The sequence below is a fragment of the Rhinopithecus bieti genome, unplaced genomic scaffold, assembly GCF_001698545.2.
Source record: "Rhinopithecus bieti isolate Rb0 unplaced genomic scaffold, ASM169854v2 scaffold_20101, whole genome shotgun sequence".
Taxonomy (NCBI): domain Eukaryota; kingdom Metazoa; phylum Chordata; class Mammalia; order Primates; family Cercopithecidae; genus Rhinopithecus; species Rhinopithecus bieti.
The window spans coordinates 3,598,375-3,618,537 of NW_016810242.1; the positions used below are offsets into that span (position 1 = coordinate 3,598,375).

General features: G+C 44.9%; 1 protein-coding gene across 2 annotated transcripts in view; it reads left to right on the forward strand.

Annotated features, from left to right (window-relative positions):
* Positions 1-9,692: 9,692 nt before the first annotated feature.
* The window catches only part of FAM20B (FAM20B glycosaminoglycan xylosylkinase), a 53,692-nt gene continuing 43,221 nt past the window's right edge, over positions 9,693-20,163 (forward strand). The window contains exon 1 of one of the 2 annotated variants that reach the window (XM_017891671.1): positions 9,693-9,747. The gene's annotated coding sequence lies outside the window, so the exon portion shown is untranslated. Of the gene's footprint in view, positions 9,748-10,021; positions 10,098-20,163 lie in introns of those variants that run through there. The other variant, XM_017891672.1, reaches the window with a different exon arrangement.

Below are 20,163 nucleotides of genomic sequence, written 5' to 3' on the forward strand. Positions count from 1 at the left end.
GTAAAGAGGAGACAAGGGCACTTACCCCAGAGAGGCCGGTGCTCTTTGGAAATTTGGACTGGGGGTTTCCCGTTTGTTTCCTCTTTACTTACACAATGGACACAATGGAAATGGAAGTGGATCTCTGCCTGGCTTCAAAGCGTCCTTTGGAACCAGCAGAGACAGACTGGAGGCTCATGGAGCCAAAGTGGAGATTACCTTCAGGCGGACGTCTCCATCCTGAACGGGTCTTCCGAGCCACTTGGTGGCTCAAAAGTGGGCCTCGGACCTGCGCAGGATTTTGGCCGAGGGAGGTAAAGAGGAGACAAGGGCACTTACCCCAGAGAGGCCGTGAGAGTGAGGGAAGCGGGTCTCAGGTCCCGGTCCGTCCGCGGCGTGGAGCGAGGAGGAGGCTCCCCGGACCCTGGGGGCCCTGAGGAGGGGTCTCCTCCCGGGTTTCGGCACCAACTGATTTGTTTTTCTTCAGCCTCCGGCAAATGAGGCCAACAGAGTCACCCGTGGAGCTCTCAGACGGAGTTCCTGCAGTCCCGACATCCCGACAGGAGTGGAGGACTGAGGAAGGCCGCGCGTGGCGTCCCTCCAGAGCGGCTTTTCTAGGAGTGGGAGGGCAATAGGCGGGGCACGGGCGTGTCAGGGGCGTTCCGCAGGTGCGACCAGGTAAATCTTGGTCTCTTCGGATTGACGTCACCTGGCGCATGCCCAGTTGGTCTGCACCTTCCCGGGCGCCGGCTGCATTTTCACGCGCACGGGAAAAGTTGGTGAAGAAGAACCCGGAAGTGCACCATCTTGCCTCCGTTCGTCCAAACAAAAACCTCAGCATGGAATACCAAAGATCTTTTATTTTTGAAATGGAGTTCCACTCTGTTGCCCAGGCTGGAGTGCAATGGTGCGATCTCAGCTCACTGCAAACTCCGCCTCCCAGGTTCAAGCGATTTTCATGCCTCAGCCTCCCAAGTGGCTGGGATTACAGGTGCGCGCCATCACGCCTGGCTAATTTTTTTATTTTTAGTAGAGACGGAGTTTCACTATGTTGGCCAGGTTGGGCTCAAACTCCTGACCTCAGGTGATCCGCCTGCCTTGGCCTCCCAAAGTGCTGGGACTGCAGGCATCAGCCACCATGCCTGGCCCCAAAGATCTTTGAAGAATGTTGTGATTTAAGAAAATGTTGTAGTAAAAATATGTAATAATGTAGAAGTTGTTCATGATATACCACTAAGTTATGAGTTTGTAGGGACACAAACACTCAGTCCATAGCATGAAATCTGTATCAGTCAAGGTTCTCTAGAGAAATAGAACCAATAGGATCTATGTATATACATCTCTCTAGAAAGGGACTTATGAGAAGGTATTGGCTCATGTGAATATAGAGGTTAAGAAGTCCCACAATCTGCTGACTGCAAGCTGGGGACCCAGGAAAGCTGGTGGTAACCTGAGAGCCAGAGGGCCAATGGTATAGATTCCAGTCCAGATCTGAAGGCCTGAGAAGCAGGGGTAGCAAGGGTAGGGGAAGACCTACATCCCAGTTAAAGTAGTCAGAGACCAAATTCAACCTTCTTCTACCTTTTTGTTCTGTTTATACCCTGAACAGATTGGATACAGTCCACCCACACTGGGGAGGGCCATCTGCTTGACTCAGTTCACCAATTCAAATGCTAATCTTTTCCAGAAACACCCTAACAGATATATCTGGAAATGATATTTATCTGGGCATCCCATGGCCCAATCAAGTTGACACATAAAATTAACTGTTGTCATAATCCAATGGAGAGAAAATGGTGCCTGAATATGAGCAGTGGTTGGATGCCTGGAAGGAGACTTCTAGCAGCCATAGTCAGCAGAACTTCATGCTAATCAGAGGTGGGAGTGAGAAAGATGAGTCTAGGACAACTGATGGTTTTGGTAGGATGAGTGGTGGTCACATTAAGTGAGACCCTTTTTCTTTCTTTCTTTCTCCTTTCTTTTTTCTTTCTCTTTCTTTCTCTCTTTCTTTCTTTCTCTCTCTCTCTCCCCCTTTCTCTCTCTCTCTCTTTCTTTTTATTGATGGAGTTATGGAGTTTTGCTCTTGTTGCGCAGGCTGGAGTGCAATGGTGCGATTTTGGCTCACCTCAACCTCTGCCTCCTGGGTTCAAGTGATTCTCCTGCCTCAGCCTCCTGAGTACCTAGGATTACAGGCTTGCGCCACCATGCCCAGCTAATTTTGTATTTTTAGTAGAGACAGGGTTTCTCCACGTTGGTCAGGCTGGTCTCGAACTCCCCATCTCAGGTGATCTGCCCACCTCGGTCTCCCAAAGTGCTTAGGTTACAGGCGTGAGCTACCAGGCCAGGCCGGGACCCTTTCTTGTGCATTGCTATGGGGAAAAGAAAGAGAGATCAGCCTGTTATACCTGTGACATATATAGAAAGAAGTAGACCATAAGAGACTCCATTTAACAACAAGGTACAAGACACACTACCTCACAACCTTGTACACACTTACAGACACAAAGTGACTCAAGGGTTAATGGATTTAGAGAGGCTGGGCAGGATGTGTCTTTGTTAACAAGTGCCTGAGGGAGCTTGCTGGTTAAGGTCATCCACCATTCACAATTATAATCTCAGTACCAGAGACACGTAAACAGGCCAAAGGTGTGCCAGGGACCAACATAGGAAAGCTAGTATTGTCAAGGTTTCTCCCATGTGGATAGTCTGAAATAGGGACAAGAAACACAATGATCGAGCCCAGCCAACACACAATGAAAGGTAAACAACTGAAAAAGGACTAGTACAAGAGGGAAAGAAGGCCTTTTTGGCGGTTGTTGGCAGTTGAGATAGAGAAAGCATCGTCTCCTGCCACAGAACACACAAACAGGAACATCTGGTGGTAAAGACCCGATTGTATGCTCTGTATATACAGAAGATAGGAGAAAACCACCTACGGCAAAGGGGGACTTTGCATGGAGCAATGCTGCTAAGTTTATGGAGATTACAATGCATGAATCAAGGCAACACATTTTCTTTAAACCTAATTCATGTCACAGAGATCTGTAATACAACACATACGCTGGATTTTCTCCCACAAAACAATTGTCCTGCCACTCCCAACATATAAGATGTAAAAGATAATTATCAATAAATACTAAGGAACTCAGAGACCAGTGCTGGCGGTACGTCCTCTGTATGCTAAGCGCCGGTCCCCTGGGCCCACTTTTTCTTTCTCTATTACTTTGTCTTCTGTGTCTCCATATTCTTTTCTCAAGTCTCTCGTTCCACCTAACAAGAAACGCCCACAGGTGTGGAGGGGCAGGCCACCCCTTCAATTGCCATGGTGAAATACCAGCCTGGTATTACCATTTCTTCCAAAGCTTTGCTAACGTCTCTGAAAATCCTAGCACACTCCCTTCAGTGGTCCCCTGTATTCCCTTGCCTGAGGGATCTCCCTGCCTACCTGCCATGCCTCCCCATTTCACCCATGGGCCCCAGAGGGGTATAGCAGGCATCAGTGAGGTACTGGTTCTTTCTCCCTGGGCTTAGAGTCCCACTGTGTCGAGTACCTTGTCCTCCTCTGTTCTGGGTCACCTCTCTGTGCCACAAACATCTACCTTCCAGGAGAGGATCACAAACTGTAGGACTGAAGACTAGATTTCAACCCATAGATGTCTATGATTTGGCCTGCTCTGTGTACACACACACACACGCACACACACACACACACACAGAAATGTAAATGCCTTTGAAGGAGGGACCAGGCTCTCTGGTACATCATGTTCCCTCAACCCTTCTGGTTGCCTCACCTTTGGCCTGCTTTGCACATTTCCCTTCACGCCTGACAGCCACAGGCTTCTATATGTCTAAGCCCCACTGGAAGGAAAGATGTAGGGGGTCTGGTCCACCAAGGGGCAGCATCTTGACCAACAGATCACTGGCTTTCTTGTCGCATCTTTCTTATCCTTCTCATAGCAGGATAAGCACTTGGAGAGAAATGGCTGGCTTCCTATAGAAGGTTACCAAAAAGACCAAGCTATCTTCCCTTGAGAATAAAACCCAATTGCCTGTATATTAGATTGAACTATATAAAATGGTCCATGTTCAACTTTGCCCTATAAAGATGACAATTTCACATGATTCAACCTATTAACATGGCCCTGGCTTAGTCACTAGTAGGACAGTGGTTCTCAGCCTTGGTTGCAACTTAGAATAAACTGGAGGTTTTTAAAAATACTCTTGCTGGGACCTCACCACAATACTATTAAATTCAAATCTTTGCAGATGGGGGCAGGCATAGAGCTATTTAAAAAGCTCCTCTGGGCTGGGCACAGTGGCTCAAGCCTGTAATCCTAGCACTTTGGGAGGCCAAGGCAGGAGGATCACTTGAAGTCAGGAGTTTGAGGACAGCCTGGCCAATGTGGCAAAACCCCATCTCTACTAAAAATACAAAAGTTAGCCAGGCATGGTGGCACGCGCCTATAGTCCCAGCTACACAGGAGGCTGAGGCAGGAGAATCTCTTGAACTCAGGAGACAGAGGTTGCAGTGAGCTGAGATCACGCCTCTGCACTCCGGCCTGGGTGACAGAGGGAGACTTTGTCAAAAAAAAAAAAAAAAAAAGCTCCTCTGTAGCCAGACTGAGAATTGTCCTCTAGCACATCCCTCAGCCAGCCATGAGGGAGGCTCAAAGAGCCTTCTGCTGAACTCCTTACCACATTATCCATGGATAAGAGCCTTCTGCTGAACTCTTTATCACATTATCCATGGGTAAGAGCCTTATGCTGAACTCCTTACCACATTATCCATGGATGGTAGAAGCTTCCTGGCTTTCCAAGCAGGGTCTCAAAGAGAAGTCTGAGGAACCCAGAATTTCCATGTGGCTGCAATTACTTCATGCATTGAATTGAGTCAATAAAAATTAAAGAGCTTCCATCACAACAACAAAACAATGTGTATTAAATACCAATATGCCTGTGGTACCATCCTAGGCATATTACAAAAGTATTGCCTTGTGGGAATTAGCAATGTGGAATTTGCAATATTGTCTCCACCCAATCCCTTGAAGAGCCATATGTGGCATTAGAGAAATTCACAACAAACTGGAAAATGTCAAAGATGTGGCCCTGGACATTTACTGAAGCATATATACCACAAAAAAATGTACATTTTGGGGCAGTTAAACAAATTTCTATAGCCATACATGACAATTCAGTGAAACACAGCTTTGAGAGCCATAACTCCTCTGCATTTCTTACTAACTCTAGAAATCTAACATATCCATTAATGTATTTTTCTTTTTGCTTTTACTGTGCAGATTTAAAGAACAAAATTAGGTAAATATATTTTCAGAATAAAAGAGAAAACATCCCGTATTACTTTTGGGAGTGATGAAAATGTGCTAAAATTAGATTATGTTAATGGTTGCTCAACTCTGTAAATATACTAAAAGACACTGAGTATATTTTAAGCAAGTGAGTTTTGTGGTATGTATATCTCAATAAAGCTTTTTTTAAAAAATAATATTGCTAGGCCGGGTGCGGTGGCTCACGCCTGTAATCCCAGCACTTTGGGAGGCCGAGATGGGCGGATCACGAGGTCAGGAGATCGAGACCATCCTGGCTAACACGGTGAAACCCCGTCTCTACTAAAAAATACAAAACTAGTTGGGCGAGGTGGCGGGCGCCTGTAGTCCCAGGTACTCGGGAGACTGAGGCAGGAGAATGGCGTAAACCCGGGAGGCGGAGCTTGCAGTGAGCTGAGATCCGGCCACTGCACTCCAACCTGGGCGACAGAGCGAGACTCCATCTCAAATAATAATAATAATAATAATATTGCTAGAGTGAAAAAATAACCGAAAGATTCCCACCACTTTCAGAATCCGCAGCCCGAATGTCTCAGCAGAGAAGCTGGGTGTGCCTGTGTATGTATGTGGCTCATGATGCTGTCCCTGGGATGTGAGTTGTTTGCTCAGGTGGCATTGACAGGGGTGCCACGTGATGGGGTAAGTGGGCAGTCCGTTGCTATAAGCAAGAGGTGGGCTGGGAGTAGCTCTGCAGAGCTGGTGGCAAAATGAAAGAAAGGAGTTTGCCCCATTGGGAAAGAAATGCAGAAGCAGCTGTCCACAGACAGCCCAGTGCAGAGAACAAACCTGCCTGGGAAGCAGCTAAGGTAGGGCACATGCTCCTGGAAGGAAACAAAGAGATACATGTGCTCCTTTACTCACTAGCCTTCCCTGTCACCCTCTCCCCAGGCTCCTGGCACCTTGGAACAGCGTGAGCTTTCCTAGGGCTCCTCTCAACTTGCTTGATGTAGAATTAACTTAATTAGTTTCAGAGGGATCCATCATGATGGCTGTATTACCTAGGTTAAAAGAAACTGTGTGTGCATGCATGCGTGTGTATTTTGCCTTCGTGTATGCAAAAGCACCTTGAGACAATATCCTCCTTCTAACTTGGGATTGCTGGACTGTTATTGGAGTCCTAGGGCTTGACACATTGGCAGAGACTTGGAAATTCTGAAACAGTTTAAGGAAAATGCTTACAATGATGAAGGGACCAAGAAATAAGTCTCTGGGGCTCAATTCCCCACTCTGCAGTACCTGTTCTCAAACTTTCCTTTCAAGCATTGCATGGCTACCATGGGCCATGTGCTGTGTTAGTGTTACAGAAGACGCAGATGTAAATACAACCCGGGGAACGGGCTCAGACAGATCCCCAAAGACTTCAATACACCCCACCGCAAGACAGTTACAAATAAAGTGCTGGGTCTCAGAAGCCAAGGAAAGCCTGTGCAGTTGGGCAGGCTATGAAAGGCTTCATGAACAGGAAGCACTGAAAGCTGTATAACATTTTTACAGATGGGAGTGAGGTGGATTTCCTGGAGGAAGAATCAATGTGATCACAACCATAAGGGCAGGGAAAGGCGAGCAAGTGAGCCCCTTAGAGTGCAGCATAAGGAATTAGCAGAAAATGGGCCTGAAAAGGTGACTATGGCAGTAAATGCCAAGCACAGGTGTTCCTATTGAATTCCGCAGGCCACAGACAAGCCTCTGTGGGTTCCACACTGAGGCTAATTCCAAGATTGGGGTTCCACATTGGGGCTAATATCCTTCCTTCTGCTAAGGATGCCTACCACCCTTGGCTGGAGGGGGACAGCCAAATTCCTGCTCTGGTTTTAACTCAATAAGCTTCAACACATCAATGTGGAGAAGATACTTTGTATGAGGCACTCTACAAGTGGGAATAAAAATGAAATAGCGTATGTCTTTAAAAATCCTTGCAGTTTGGGAACAAGGAAGAAAGATGAAGAGGAGATTAGATAAAGACACGTAGAACCATACATCGTATGAGTGGTAAAAGGAGCAACACAGGAGTTTTGACAAAGTGCTCAGACCTCCTTAATTGTGGTTCCTGCCAGCTTCTCAAGAATGGGAACCAGGCTTTCTTCATCTTTGCATGGTCTGGTAACTCAGTGCCTGGCACTTGGTAGACATTCATTAAATGAATGAATGTATGCATCAGCGAATTAGTGAATAAACAAACAAATGAACAATTCTCCTGTCATGCATATCTGCTGAAGATGGCAGCTGTAAGTTCACAGAGCACTGCCTAACTTTGGTTCATATTATTCCTCTCTTCTCCTACCCATATTTTGCTCACCTCAATATCAGCCCACACTGTTTTCCTGGACTGTGATTCTTTCAGTGATCACAGAGTCTGTGCTGCATAATTTAAGTGTCCCTATTCCTTGCAGCTGCTTCCTGTGTGCTAGTCATGTAAACACCCTTCTTAAGTGATTGCATCCCTCACAATACTTAGAATATATTGACTGTTGATTGGTTGGAAAATAACCCAGTACAGGGGGAGGGGGCAGAAACTGACATCGTGGAGTGTCAGGCACGGTGCTGGTGCTATGCATACACTCAAGAAGGGTCTGGGTAATGCAGCACGGAGAAGGGAAAACTTGGGTGCAGAACAATTTTGTCGTCTGAAAGCCTTTCACAGAGAGGCCCTGAACCCATGGCTCTCCTTCTCCAAGAACAGAAAAGGAGGACGTGTATCTGTTCTGCAGTATGTGGGATGGATAGATGGATGCGAAATTAAGCACTGAAGTGGGTTGCTTGGAGAGGCAATGACTGCCCCCTGCCCCACCTGAAAATCCTTAAAGACAGAAGGGATCATCCGCCCAGGGAGCTGAGGCTGCAGGATAAGCTGGCCTTTTCCTGAACAATGACAGTTGGAGCGTTCACCCTCACTGTCCTTGTCAGAGTTACAGGCAAGAAAGGAAAATCCTTTTGAGTAAAGTGTCTTAAAGGAACTGTTGATTTACCCTTTTGTTTTATGATCTCCTGATGTAGTGAGCAAGGTTCAGGGATATTAGCCAACTGCAGGCAGACCGATCTTCCTGTGCAGAGAAATAAGGTAGATTCTCATTATCACCCAGCTCATTTTCCCAAGAATTATATATTCCCTGGCCAGAAAACGACCTCTAAACCTCCAAACCTTTTCAACTACACGCAGCAAAAGGCTGATACAAAGCCTTCTGCATTTAACTGTACGCCCCCTGCAGAGATTGATACTGCCTCCCTAACTACATTGTCTGGAGCGGGTGTCAAGCCCAATTATTTCTCTAGGACCTCCTGATAGTAAATGCTCAGTAAATACACAGATGAATAACAGCTAATCCTACACAACAATCTTAGAGTACTTTCCCCTCACATTTCCTAACTTAATCCTCACAATAACCCTGTGGAGTTATTAACTCCCATTTTCCAGTTAAGGAAACTGATGCTCAGCAAAGTTAACTGGCATATCCAATATCATACAGCCAGTAAGAAAGAATTCTGTTCAGTACACCTTACTGATTAAATGAACTATGTGGCCTGAAGAAAAAGTGTCTGACGCTCAGTCTTTCCCCCTCACGCATCTTATTCCATGGAGTAATCTGCATTATATTTCAGGGTCAGTCACACTAAGTTTGCGCTTTAGTACATGGCGAATAAATGGATGGATACAGTGGCGCTCTGTATAAAGTCAGCGGAAAGCAAACAAATGGAAGGGATAATCTTTCATTCACACCATTTATCCGCGCCCACTGGGTGCACTGCGGTCGGGCATTGGCGACCGAGGGGCGACTAACCTGCCCTCATGGGGCTTACGGTCCTTCGCAAAAGACAGATGTAAAACAACTAATATTACAGTAAATGAATCATAATTTTGTGAGATGCTCCTGAAAGTATGTAGCAGGACGCTCTACTCTGGTCCGAAGGAAGAGCCATTTGCACTCAGTGGGAAGGCTAGCCTTTTTCTGGGCAAAAGAGGCGGGGGATACATTTAGATAGGCAGAAGCTCCGAGCAGAAGTCAAGGCAAATTGAAAAGGCAACAGGAGGAGGGAAAATGCTTCTCACAAACAAAAGTTGACCTAGGGGACCGCAACTCTCCAGTCCTGCTGCCTGGCTGCCTACCTACCCAAGAAAAGCAGGAAAGAAAAAGAGAAGATGGGGTGAGGGGGATAGAGGACAAATAAAGAAAAAGAAAAAAGAAAGAGCGAAGGAAGTGAGAAGCGAGAGGCCAGTTTATGTAAGCGGGCAGGCCGGCGCGGCCAAAAGGTGTAGAGACCGGCACCGGCGCCGGCGCCGAGGGAGTTAAGCGGACTAGCCCGGTACGGAAGAGGTTAACGGGGGCCGTCCGGAGCGGGTCCGGTAGGGGCCGCCTACTGGGGCGGGGGCGGGGCCGCGCCGAGCGAGCGCTGGGATTGGCCGCGGGGCAGGCGTTACGCTAGGACGGTACCAACAGTCGGGGGCCGCGGAGGCGGGGGGTGGGTGTGGGACTGCCGCTCTGCGCGGGGAGAGGTGGCCTGGGAATGGCCGGGGCAGGGGGGTGGGCGCGGAGCCGCCAGTGGCGGGCGAACGCCTGGGGGCGGGTGAGCGCGCGGCGTGGGGCTCCCCTCGCCCGGAGCGGCCGGGGCGGCCTGGGGGCCGCGCCGCCCACCGCACGCGCGGGCTGGCCATGGAGCGGAGCTTAGGCGCCCGACAGGTGAGTGGCGTGGGGGCGGCGGGAGGGCGCGCGAACCCACCGCCCCGGCGCGGCGGGCGCGGAAGGGGAAAATGCCCGGACGGCACGCGGGCGGGGCGCGGTGCGTGGCGCGCGCTGGGCCTGGCCGGCCTGGGGCGGGCGGCCTTCCCCGAGGGGCCGGGCACCGGTGCCCTGAGCCGTCCCCAAGTGGCCGCGGGCGGGTCCCGGGCGAGGGCCCGAGGCTTCCTGGGAGACCCGCTCGGGCCGTGCGTCGCTGCCTGCGGTCGCGGCTGAAGGGACGCGGCCTCGGCCACCACCTCCCTGGCCCACCTGAGTCGTGGGCCGCACCTGGGGCCGCCTCAGGCTGCCAGGGGTCCTTCTAGTGACCGTCTCTCGTCCCCTTGCGTGGTCCCCAGAGGCAGTTGGCCCCGGTGCCTCTCGTGTTTCCCGGAGCGCCCGTTGCGACAGCCCAGGGAGCGTGCCCTCGCGGGGTCTTTGCTGGGCCCTCCTCGTGGCTGGGAAGCGCGAGTGACCTGCAGGCCGGAGGCCGGAGGCGGGAGGCGGGGCAACCATACCCGGGGCCCGCGGTCTCATGGGGTCGTGCGCCGGGCGCTCGTAGAAGGGCACAACTTAAGGAATGCTATGTTAGCCCTCAGTGGGCTGCGCTTGAGATATCATTTCCGGGTGTGACGGCCCCGCGATTAAGAGCCCTTAAGGATCGATACGTTGCCCTTAATGATGAATGTGAATAGTTGTCAAGCTGCGTCCTTGATTGTGGGTTCTGATAAGAGATTCATTCTAATCTGACTTCTGTTAACCTGCCAGTCTCCGGATAGGAAGAGAAGGGGTAGAAGGATGAATTGGAGGGAAAGTAGGGGTAACAGGGCTTGGTTAGTCTTTATGGAATTATTAGTCCTTTTAAAGGCCATACCATCATTGGGATGGATAAGGAGTTTCTAATTTGGGAAAATGAGAGTTGCTTGGTATTGCGACTTGGGTCTAGTGCCAGATATCAGCATCTTCCCCACCCAGCCAGCTTCCCTCTGGAGGTTTGATTTCTCACTTGGAAGGGAAGTAGGAATGTGGGTTTTTTTTAGCCTTTAGTCTTTAAATTGTAGTACTTTATAAATCTATAATCTGGTACAAGTTAAGATTGCCATTTATTAGCCACGCCTATCCTTGCATTGTAAATTCTTGCATAAATTTCACTGGCGATGATTTCTAAAAATCTGGTTAGAGATCTCAGTGTGCTTATGTATTACAAACATTTGAGTTTATGCAGGATCTTTGAGCTAAGGTTAGAGCAGTTCCTCAAATAGGATTTGTTATCACGACTGTCCTTGAGAAACTGAGGTACTAATGGTGAAGATGCTAAATTATTTGCCCAGACTCATAGCCAATCTCAGGGAGATTTAAAATCAATGTTGTCTATTAATAACTTTTCTAAAGTTTGCAAAGATGTTGGACTTTGGCCTCTAGAACCGTACCATGGAATCAGTCAGCAGGAGTCCCTTTCCCATTTGAAATTGCTTATCAAAGGAGAATAAAAAGGCACACACAAGTATAATAATTCAGACTCTCAGCCTCACTGATGATAAAGTACAGTGATAAATATGGATACAGGTTAAAGATGATCAAGACATCTTGGAGTTCACAGCATTTCTTTTCTGGCTGGTGAAAATGTGACATTGGTACGCTCTATTCGTTTCTCTAGAACTAACAGAACAATAGCTATGTTTTGGTGAATTAATGGAAACTAGAAAACACATGCCCAGCTTTTCTTTTGGTTCTTAAGATTAGAGAAAATCACTGTTTCTATCATCTTTATTTTTATGATCTTTTATATCATGGAATTATTTTATGTTAAATTGATAATTCCTTGACTTTTAGTTCATTCTCTTGATTTCCATTTGTAGATTCCAGCCCTTTCACACAGCCTTAAAGTTTCTGCTGCTTATCTCTTCTGAATTTTAAATTCCTAAATGAAAATTTCTGTTCCTTTACTTTCAGGGCAGACTTCAGCTTCCTACACTTTGTGTGTCTATCATTTCATTGGTGTAAAACCCTAAAGTCATTTCATTGGTGTAAAACCCTAAAGGCAGATACTTCTATTAATGCAAAAACACTGGCTATCAATCCAGCTGCCCAATTAGCCTAGCCAGAACAGACTGCAGGAGCAAGGCTGTGAAGCTGCACCTGACTGGAACCTGCACAGGCTACTCCCAGGCTGCAGGTGCCTTAGAACACCATACAATCACAGAAGCAAGTAACACACCTCTACAGCATATTTTGAACAGTAATCTGAAACACATTTTCTAGGCTGTTTTTCTTGACAAAAAGAGGAACTAAACAATTTAGTATGTACATTAGAATATTTTCCCTTCCCTCATACTGTTTTCCATTTATTCATTCAACTGACAAATATTTATTGTACACCTTCTACATACAGGCGCTCTCAGGTGCAGAGAGAAAAATACACAGATACACAGATTACTGTAACAATTACAACCAACTGTAGGGCCTCATTGTAACTGCTCCCCATCCCAATCCACAAAACCACCTGGCACTTAGTCCCAGAAGGACCTGACATTCAGATTCACAAGACAGTCTCCTTTTTTTTTGGTTGTTTTTTGAGACGGAGTCTCGCTCTGTCACCAGGCTGGAGTGCAGTGATGCAATCTTGGCTCACTGCAACCTCTGCCTCCTGGGTTCAAGCGATTCTTCTGCCTCAGCCTCCTGAGTAGCTGGGACTATAGGCGTGCACCACCACGCACAGCTAATTTTTGTATTTTTAGTAGAGACGGGGTTTCACCATGTTGGCCAGGATGGTCTCGATCTCTTGACCACGATCCGCCTGCCTTGGCCTCTCAAAGTGCTGGGATTACAGGTGTGAGCCACTGTGCCGGACCAGTTGACTTTTTGTGTATTCTTACAGAATACAAAGAACGCCCTCCTGCTTCAGTTATGAGATTGTGGCAATCACCAAGAGACAACCTTTAGTTTAGGGTTTCATGCCAGTGAAATGGTAGACACATAAAGTGTAGGAAACTGAAGTCTGCCCTGAAAGTAAAGGAACAGAAAATTTCATTTAGGAATTTAAAATTCAGAAGAGATAAGAAGCAGAAACTTTTAAGGTTGTGTGAAAGGGCTGGAATCTACAAATGGAAATCAAGAGAATGAACTAAAAGTCAAGGAATTATCAATTTAACATAAAATAATTCCATGATATAAAAAATTATAAAGTAAAAGCTAACCACAGAGGTTGTCTCTTGGTGATTGCCACAATCTCATAACAGAAGCAGGAGGGCATTCTTCGTAGTCTGTAAGAATACATAAAAAGACAGTTGGTAGGGTGCGGTGGCTCACACCTGTAATCCCAGCACTTTGGGAGGCCAAGGCAGGCGGATCGTGGTCAAGAGATCGAGACCATCCTGGCCAACATGGTGAAACCCCGTCTCTACTAAAAATACAAAAATTAGCTGTGCCTGGTGGTGCATGCCTGTAGTCCCAGCTACTCAGGAGGCTGAGGCAGGAGAATCGCTTGAACCCAGGAGGCAGAGGTTGCAGTGAGCCAAGATTGCATCACTGCACTCCAGCCTGGTGACAGAGCGAGACTCCATTTCAAAATACAACCAAAAAAATTAAAAAAAGAGAGACTGTCTTGTGAATCTGAATGTCAGGTCCTTCTGGGACTAAGTGCCAGGTGGTTTTGTGGATTGGGATGGGGAGCACAGTTACAATGAGGCCCTACAGTTGGTTGTAATTGTTACAGTAATCTGTGTATCTGTGTATTTTTCTCTCTGCACCTGACAGTGCCTGTATGTAGAAGGTGTACAATAAATATTTGTCAGTTGAATGAATAAATGGAAAACAGTATGAGGGAAGGGAAAATATTCTAATGTACATACTAAATTGTTTAGTTCCTCTTTTTGTCAAAAGAAAAAAAGCCTAGAAAATGTGTTTCAGATTACTGTTCAAAATACGCTGTAGAGGTGTGTTATTTGCGTCTGTGATTGTATGGTGTTCTAAGGCACCTGCAGCCTGGGAGTAGCCTGTGCAGGTTCCAGTCAGGTGCAGCTTCACAACCTTGCTTCTGCAGTCTGTTCTGGCTAGGCTAACTGGACAGTTGGATTGATAGCCAGTGTTTTTGCATTAATAGAAGAACTTAGAGCTCTTGGTAACGGGCATGCCGATAACATTGACCTGACTGCCCTTGTCCCTTATTTTGAAGGTGGAAGGGGGGAGTTTTCCCTTCTTAGAGTACTTCTCCAGCAGTTCCTTCTTCTACACCTACATATATCTTCCTGTTTTCCTTCAGCTGTCACTGTAACCCCAAGTACTAATGAATTCATTAACATAGGCCTGGGCTGCAGAACAGAAGCTTACTTTGCTATTGGAACCAGCTTCTGACTAACTTATAATGTCAACATGACTGCTCAAGCTGCGTAGAAGAGAACATAATGCGAAGATCTCACTTCTGATTTGGTCTTTCTTATCAAAAACAAGAGAAGAAATGCCTATCTCCGATGTAAAGAATCAAGGGGGTGCATCTGTCATCCCAGTATGAGATAAGAAAAATGTAAGCTGATGCAGAAAAGAGACCTTGAACTTTGGTATGTGTTTAAGGTCTGTACTTTCTGGCAAGATAACCCCTTTAGAGAAGAGAGTGCTAACTTGGGCATGTTATAAACGCAGATCAAGGAATATGAAATTATGAATGTGTAAAGAGGACAGAACCAAGTACAGAGGGAGGCAGTGAAGTCTATCATTCCATGCTCTCAAATGTTAACTTTCTGCTTTATATACATGGCAATGCCTCATTTACCTAATGTTGTTGGGAAATAAGGTATTATATACGAAAATTTTTTTTAGTTATACCTTTTGTGGAAAAATTTTTACGATGTATTATATGCTTTGGTTATTGTTACTAGCAGACTGGCAGTAGTTGAGTGAGGCTCTGAGATGATTTAAAAATGTAGGTTGTCCTCTCTGCTTTTTGAATTATTGAATCTACTTGAGTTGGATTCAATTGTCAGTCTGTCTTCTTTCGGTGGTGGAAAGCTGCTCTTTTGCTACTGTTAGTATCCCTGCTGCCCTCTTTTAAATTTGCAGCTTCTTATCTGTGGAGTAGGAGCTTCCTGACATTGAATGTAAAGCAGCTAAATAGGCTTAGTTATGTTCAGCCTGCTCTTCTCCGAGTATTAGGGTATGAACTTTGTAACTACTGTTTTTGTTGCCCAGAGACCTTTTTTGTTTGTTTCTTATCGTTGGTATAGATTGTGAACTTGTGCTCTGTATAGGTGCATTTATGTTCCTGTAGTTCTTTCTGTAGAAAAAAACCAAAATAATATGAAAGTACTTACTCGTGTGGATTCTTGTTTTGGAAAGCACTGCCAAGAATACTTGAAGATCTGATTTCAGCCCTGTCTTGTATCATCCTTGGGCAGTGTGTTAGACAGCCTCCTTTCTTCCTTTTAGTATTTCCAAATTGTCTTTACTCTCAATCCCAGCCAATACTAGGAACCAGGTTGGCAATAGTGGTGGCCTTGAAAGGTGGAAGCAGGATATACAGAAGGTGGCAACTTTAAATTGAGTGCATATAATTGGTATACATATTCGATGTTTCTGCATCTTTTATATACCGTATACCTGAATTCATTATAGGACTTATTTCCCCATGTCTCTGAAAGAGGCAGTCTTTAAACCAGAGAGTTGTCAGTTTAGAAGAAATTCTTATAACCCTAAAGGTCTTTCTCCCTTGTCCTTCTCTCCTTTTATTCCACAAACACTTATCAGATACCTCTTACAGGCCCTGCACTATGCTAAGTTACTTGGAAGTACAAAGCATGAATAAAATCTATCCCATCCTCAAAAAACTCACAGTATATTAGAAAAGACAGATGTGCCAAAAAAAAAAAAAAGTGTGTGTGTATGTGTGTTCATATTATAACAGAGGGATCATGCCTGGAGCCACCTAGCCATAATTTCAGCACAGATCTGTTTGAGGTTCTACTGTTTCTGAAAGTGATCTCCTGTGTGGGCTGTCAGCTTGACATACCATAGAATATAAGGCTAAAAATGCGAGGTCTATTGTTGTCTAAAGTTTATGTGGTTTTCCAAGAACTGTAACGAATTGAACACTAAAGATGGAAAGCATATGAAAAGCTGAAGGAAAATTTATTTTATTTGTAATTCTGTATTTCAGCACTATGCAGGAATTACCTTCTATGATCTAGCCTTAAATGGTAGTTCTATACTGACAGTTGAGCTGTGAAATACCTGGAACTTGGAAAGTTTCATTATACCTGGTTTATTTAAAGGAAAATGCAAATTGTTACTCATTTCCACGTAGTGTCAAGATTACTGTGTGTGTGGGTTTTTTAGAACAGAACTTGCCAGCGGTATGAGCTAAAGTTTTTTTCTTTTCATTTTTCATGGAAGAGCGTTGCCCTAAATCAAGGTTTAAATGGGACAGGTTGCAGGGATTTATTTTTTTCAGTTCACTTATTGAAATTATTCAGTTATTGCCTATTTCATTTTTACTTTCACATCTAGCAAGAAAGACTACCTTAATGCTTCATTAATGCCTGGTGATGGTTTTAGTTGCCTTCCTTCAGAGGGAACTTGTTAGAGAATTTCACATAAGGGATTCTGAGTTTACAGATGTAAATAAATGTTTAAATGGAAGTGAAAACAGTAAGGAAAACTTGACACTTGGACCAATTTGGATTATGTGAGAAGTAGATTTTGTATATCTGTACTCTTAAATTACTCTTAAGGCTTATCTTAAGGGCTTTAGCACATCAAAAGCTATCATCTTTAAAACACAGAACTAAATTTCCAAACTGAAAACAGTTGTGAAAGGCATTCTATTTTAGCCTTTTTTTGTGAAGTGGGAAAAGTTCATGCTTCCCATCTGTTTCAGTTACATTGAATGTGGTAGAATTGAACTTTGTAGAGAAAAGAAACAGGTTGGCCAAATTAGTGACAGCCTCCCAGTCTTCTGCTTTGCATGACACGCACTCTGAAGATATCTATTTGCATAGTCTTATCTACCTCTCAAATTTAGGCAAGGATTTGGTTCAGAAATACAAGACTACTAATTACTACTAAACTCTTAGTAATGCAGTATGTGGATTTGGCCCCTCACTCTGTAACCAAGAAGACAACATTATGATGTATTGATTCCAATGAGGGTTTTCTTTGTCATTTTTCTCCTCTCAGGAGGTCATCTTTGGGTTTTGGTATGGTGGTAATGACTAACAAGTGATTGCTGTGGGTCATCCAGGCACTAATCTTAGCACAATACGTGTAGAGGTCTCAATCTTTTTTTTTTTTTTTGAGACAGGATCTTGCTCTGTTGCCCAGGCTGGAGTGCAGTGGCATGATCTTGGCTCACTGCAACCTTAGCCTCCGGAGTAGCTGGCTCATTCATTTTTAACAACCCTGTGAGTTAGGTAATAGTATTCTTGTTTCATTTTTTTTATATGCAGAAACTGAGACCCAGAGAGGTCAGAAGTTAAATCTCTTTCCCAAGACCCACATTAGGTGGTAAAGGAAGCATCCAGCATTCTGAATCCAGAGGACATGCTTTTAACCCCTCTGCTACAGAAAGCTTATATTTAAAATAAAAAGGTGAATTAAGAAGCTATTTCTTAAGTGGAGAATTAGCAGAGAAAGGAAGAAAAAATATCTGTAGATACTGATTAATGCTATGACTTGGTATTAGTTTTTATTTTTAGTTGAAGACCCTCATGTGAAGATGATAGGAAGAATAGTGTGCTGTTGTGGCAGGCAGCAAAGTAGGAGTGGGCTGGTTTTCCCAGGGTACTCAGCATTTACTGAGATAATAAACACTTAATGCTGTTTAATATTGGAGGTTTTGACTTTCTGGACATCTTGACTGTCACACAATACTAAAAGATTTCTAAATGCTGTTAATTTTACTTATTATTGCCACTAACCGTCAGGAGAGACTACATTTATTTCTAGGGAACAGGGGATGTAAACTCGTAACGGCTAATAATAGTATGCACAGTACCCTACTCTCACTGCTAGTTAAAAATCAAAAGGACAGTATAGCAGACAGTCCATGGTAAAAGCGTGTGTGTGTCTAACCTTTTTTGCACTTAAAGATGTGATTTTTGCTATTTATGCTTTGGCTGAAATACAGAAGTTAGGCTTTTATAAACCGGACTTGTGTCGATGTGTGAATGTGTGAGGTTAGCCTTGATTGCTCTGCGCTTTAAGTCTAACTAGGGCTCTGAAGTATGCAAGTGGATTTTAGTAAATGATCCAGTTGAGAATATATTTCTTCTTGTGGTGCCTTTAAGAGACTTTGTTAATTATGTATCTTTCTAAATATATACAATGAAGACAGAAAAATGTAAATGACATATGACTTTTATAACAAGTATATTGCTCCTTAGAAGCCATTAATAATCATTTACAAATATGACCTAACAATATATCAAACCAATTTTATTTGTACTTAATGGTTAATTTAGTGATTACCCCTTCCTAAGATAATTGTTTTAGTCACATAATTTATTTCCCTATGTCTTCTCCCCTGGTATTTTTAGTATCCCCAAAAGGAGTTGATGGGGGCAGAAGAGATGTGAGAATGTTGGGTTTCACAAACTACCTCAAAATAATAGTGGCTTAAGACAATGATTTGTTCGTTCTCCTCCCCTCCCCTCCCCTCTCCTCTCCTCTCTTTGACAGACTCTTGCTCTGTCACCAGGCTGGAGTGCAATGGCGTGATGTCAGTTCACTGCAACCTCCGCCTCCTGGGTTCAAGCGATTCTCCTGCCTCAGCCTTTCGAGTAGCTGGGGCTACAGGCGTGCGCCACCATGCCCGGCTCATTTTTTGTATTTTAGTGGAGATGGGGTTTCACCATGTTGGCCAGGCTGGTCTCAAACTCCTGACCTCAGCTGATCTGCCCAGCTTGGCCTCCCAAAGTGCTGGGAGTACAGGTGTGAGCCACTGCGCCCGGCCTGTTATTTCTTATAATTTTATAGGTCATCTGGTCTCGCGTGTTCCTGCCCACATCATATAGGCTGGGGTCACAACAGTGAATGTATTCTGCGAGACCACAACTGGGACTGGAATGTCTTTGAAAGTGTCATCTTCATGTCTGGCACTTCAGCTGGGGTGACCAGGATAGCCAAGGGTTGGCTGGACCTCTCTCTCCATATAGATCACTTGTCATTTGGTAGTCTTAGCTTGAGCTTCTTTACATGGTAGCTGGATCCTGTGAAAGTGGAAGCTGCCAGATCTCTTAAGGCCAAGGCCCAGAACTGGCACGCAGTCACTTCCACAACATTCTATTGTCAAAGCAAGTTACAAAGCCAGCCCAGATTCACGGGGAGGAAAAACAGACTCCACCTCTCTCTCTCTCTCTCCCTCTTTTTTTTTTTTTTTATATATATAATAGAGACAGCGTCTCGCTGTGTTACCCAGGCTGGTCTCGAATTCCTGGGCTCAAGCAGTCCTTCTGCCTCAGCCTCCCAAAGTGCTAGGATTACAGGTGTAAACCAACGTGTTTGGCCCTGACTCCACCTCTTGATAGGAGAAATTGTTAGTGTCTGTCTTTGCAGACAGTCAACAAAAAACTCAAATTCAAGTCTTACCTCCTATACTCACCAAACGTTCAGAGTTTTACTGAAACCAACAATTACCAAAGAATTTTGTAAAAGGATCCTTGTAGTTCCTACTCAGGATCAAGGGCAAAGAGATTGTGTGCATAAATATAATTCTATACCAGTTAGGAAATCCCACCCCTTTGCCTCAGATCTCCTTTGTTATTAGTCTTCTGCTTGAAACGTTCTTACTGAACATTTCCCTTGTGGTGCTTTACGTTTACAAGGCATGTTACATTCTACTTAAATCATAAGAACCTGATTTGATCCTTAAATTAGAAACACAAAAAGTGAAACTTACGTTTCCTTTTACCATAGCTTTCACTTTGAGTTGCTATGAGCAGAGATTGGTATTTATTTCTTCTCTATGACCTCAGAGGTAGTATTGTGAGCTTGTCACTTAATCAAAGGGCGATTCAAGGGGATACTTCTAATAAGGCTTGGAATCTCATTGGTGGCTTGTAGGACTCTCTAGTAAGGTAGTAAGTGTTAAGGCCAGGTGTTCTCATGTTCCTCAGCAGCCACATACATTGAGATTTATCACA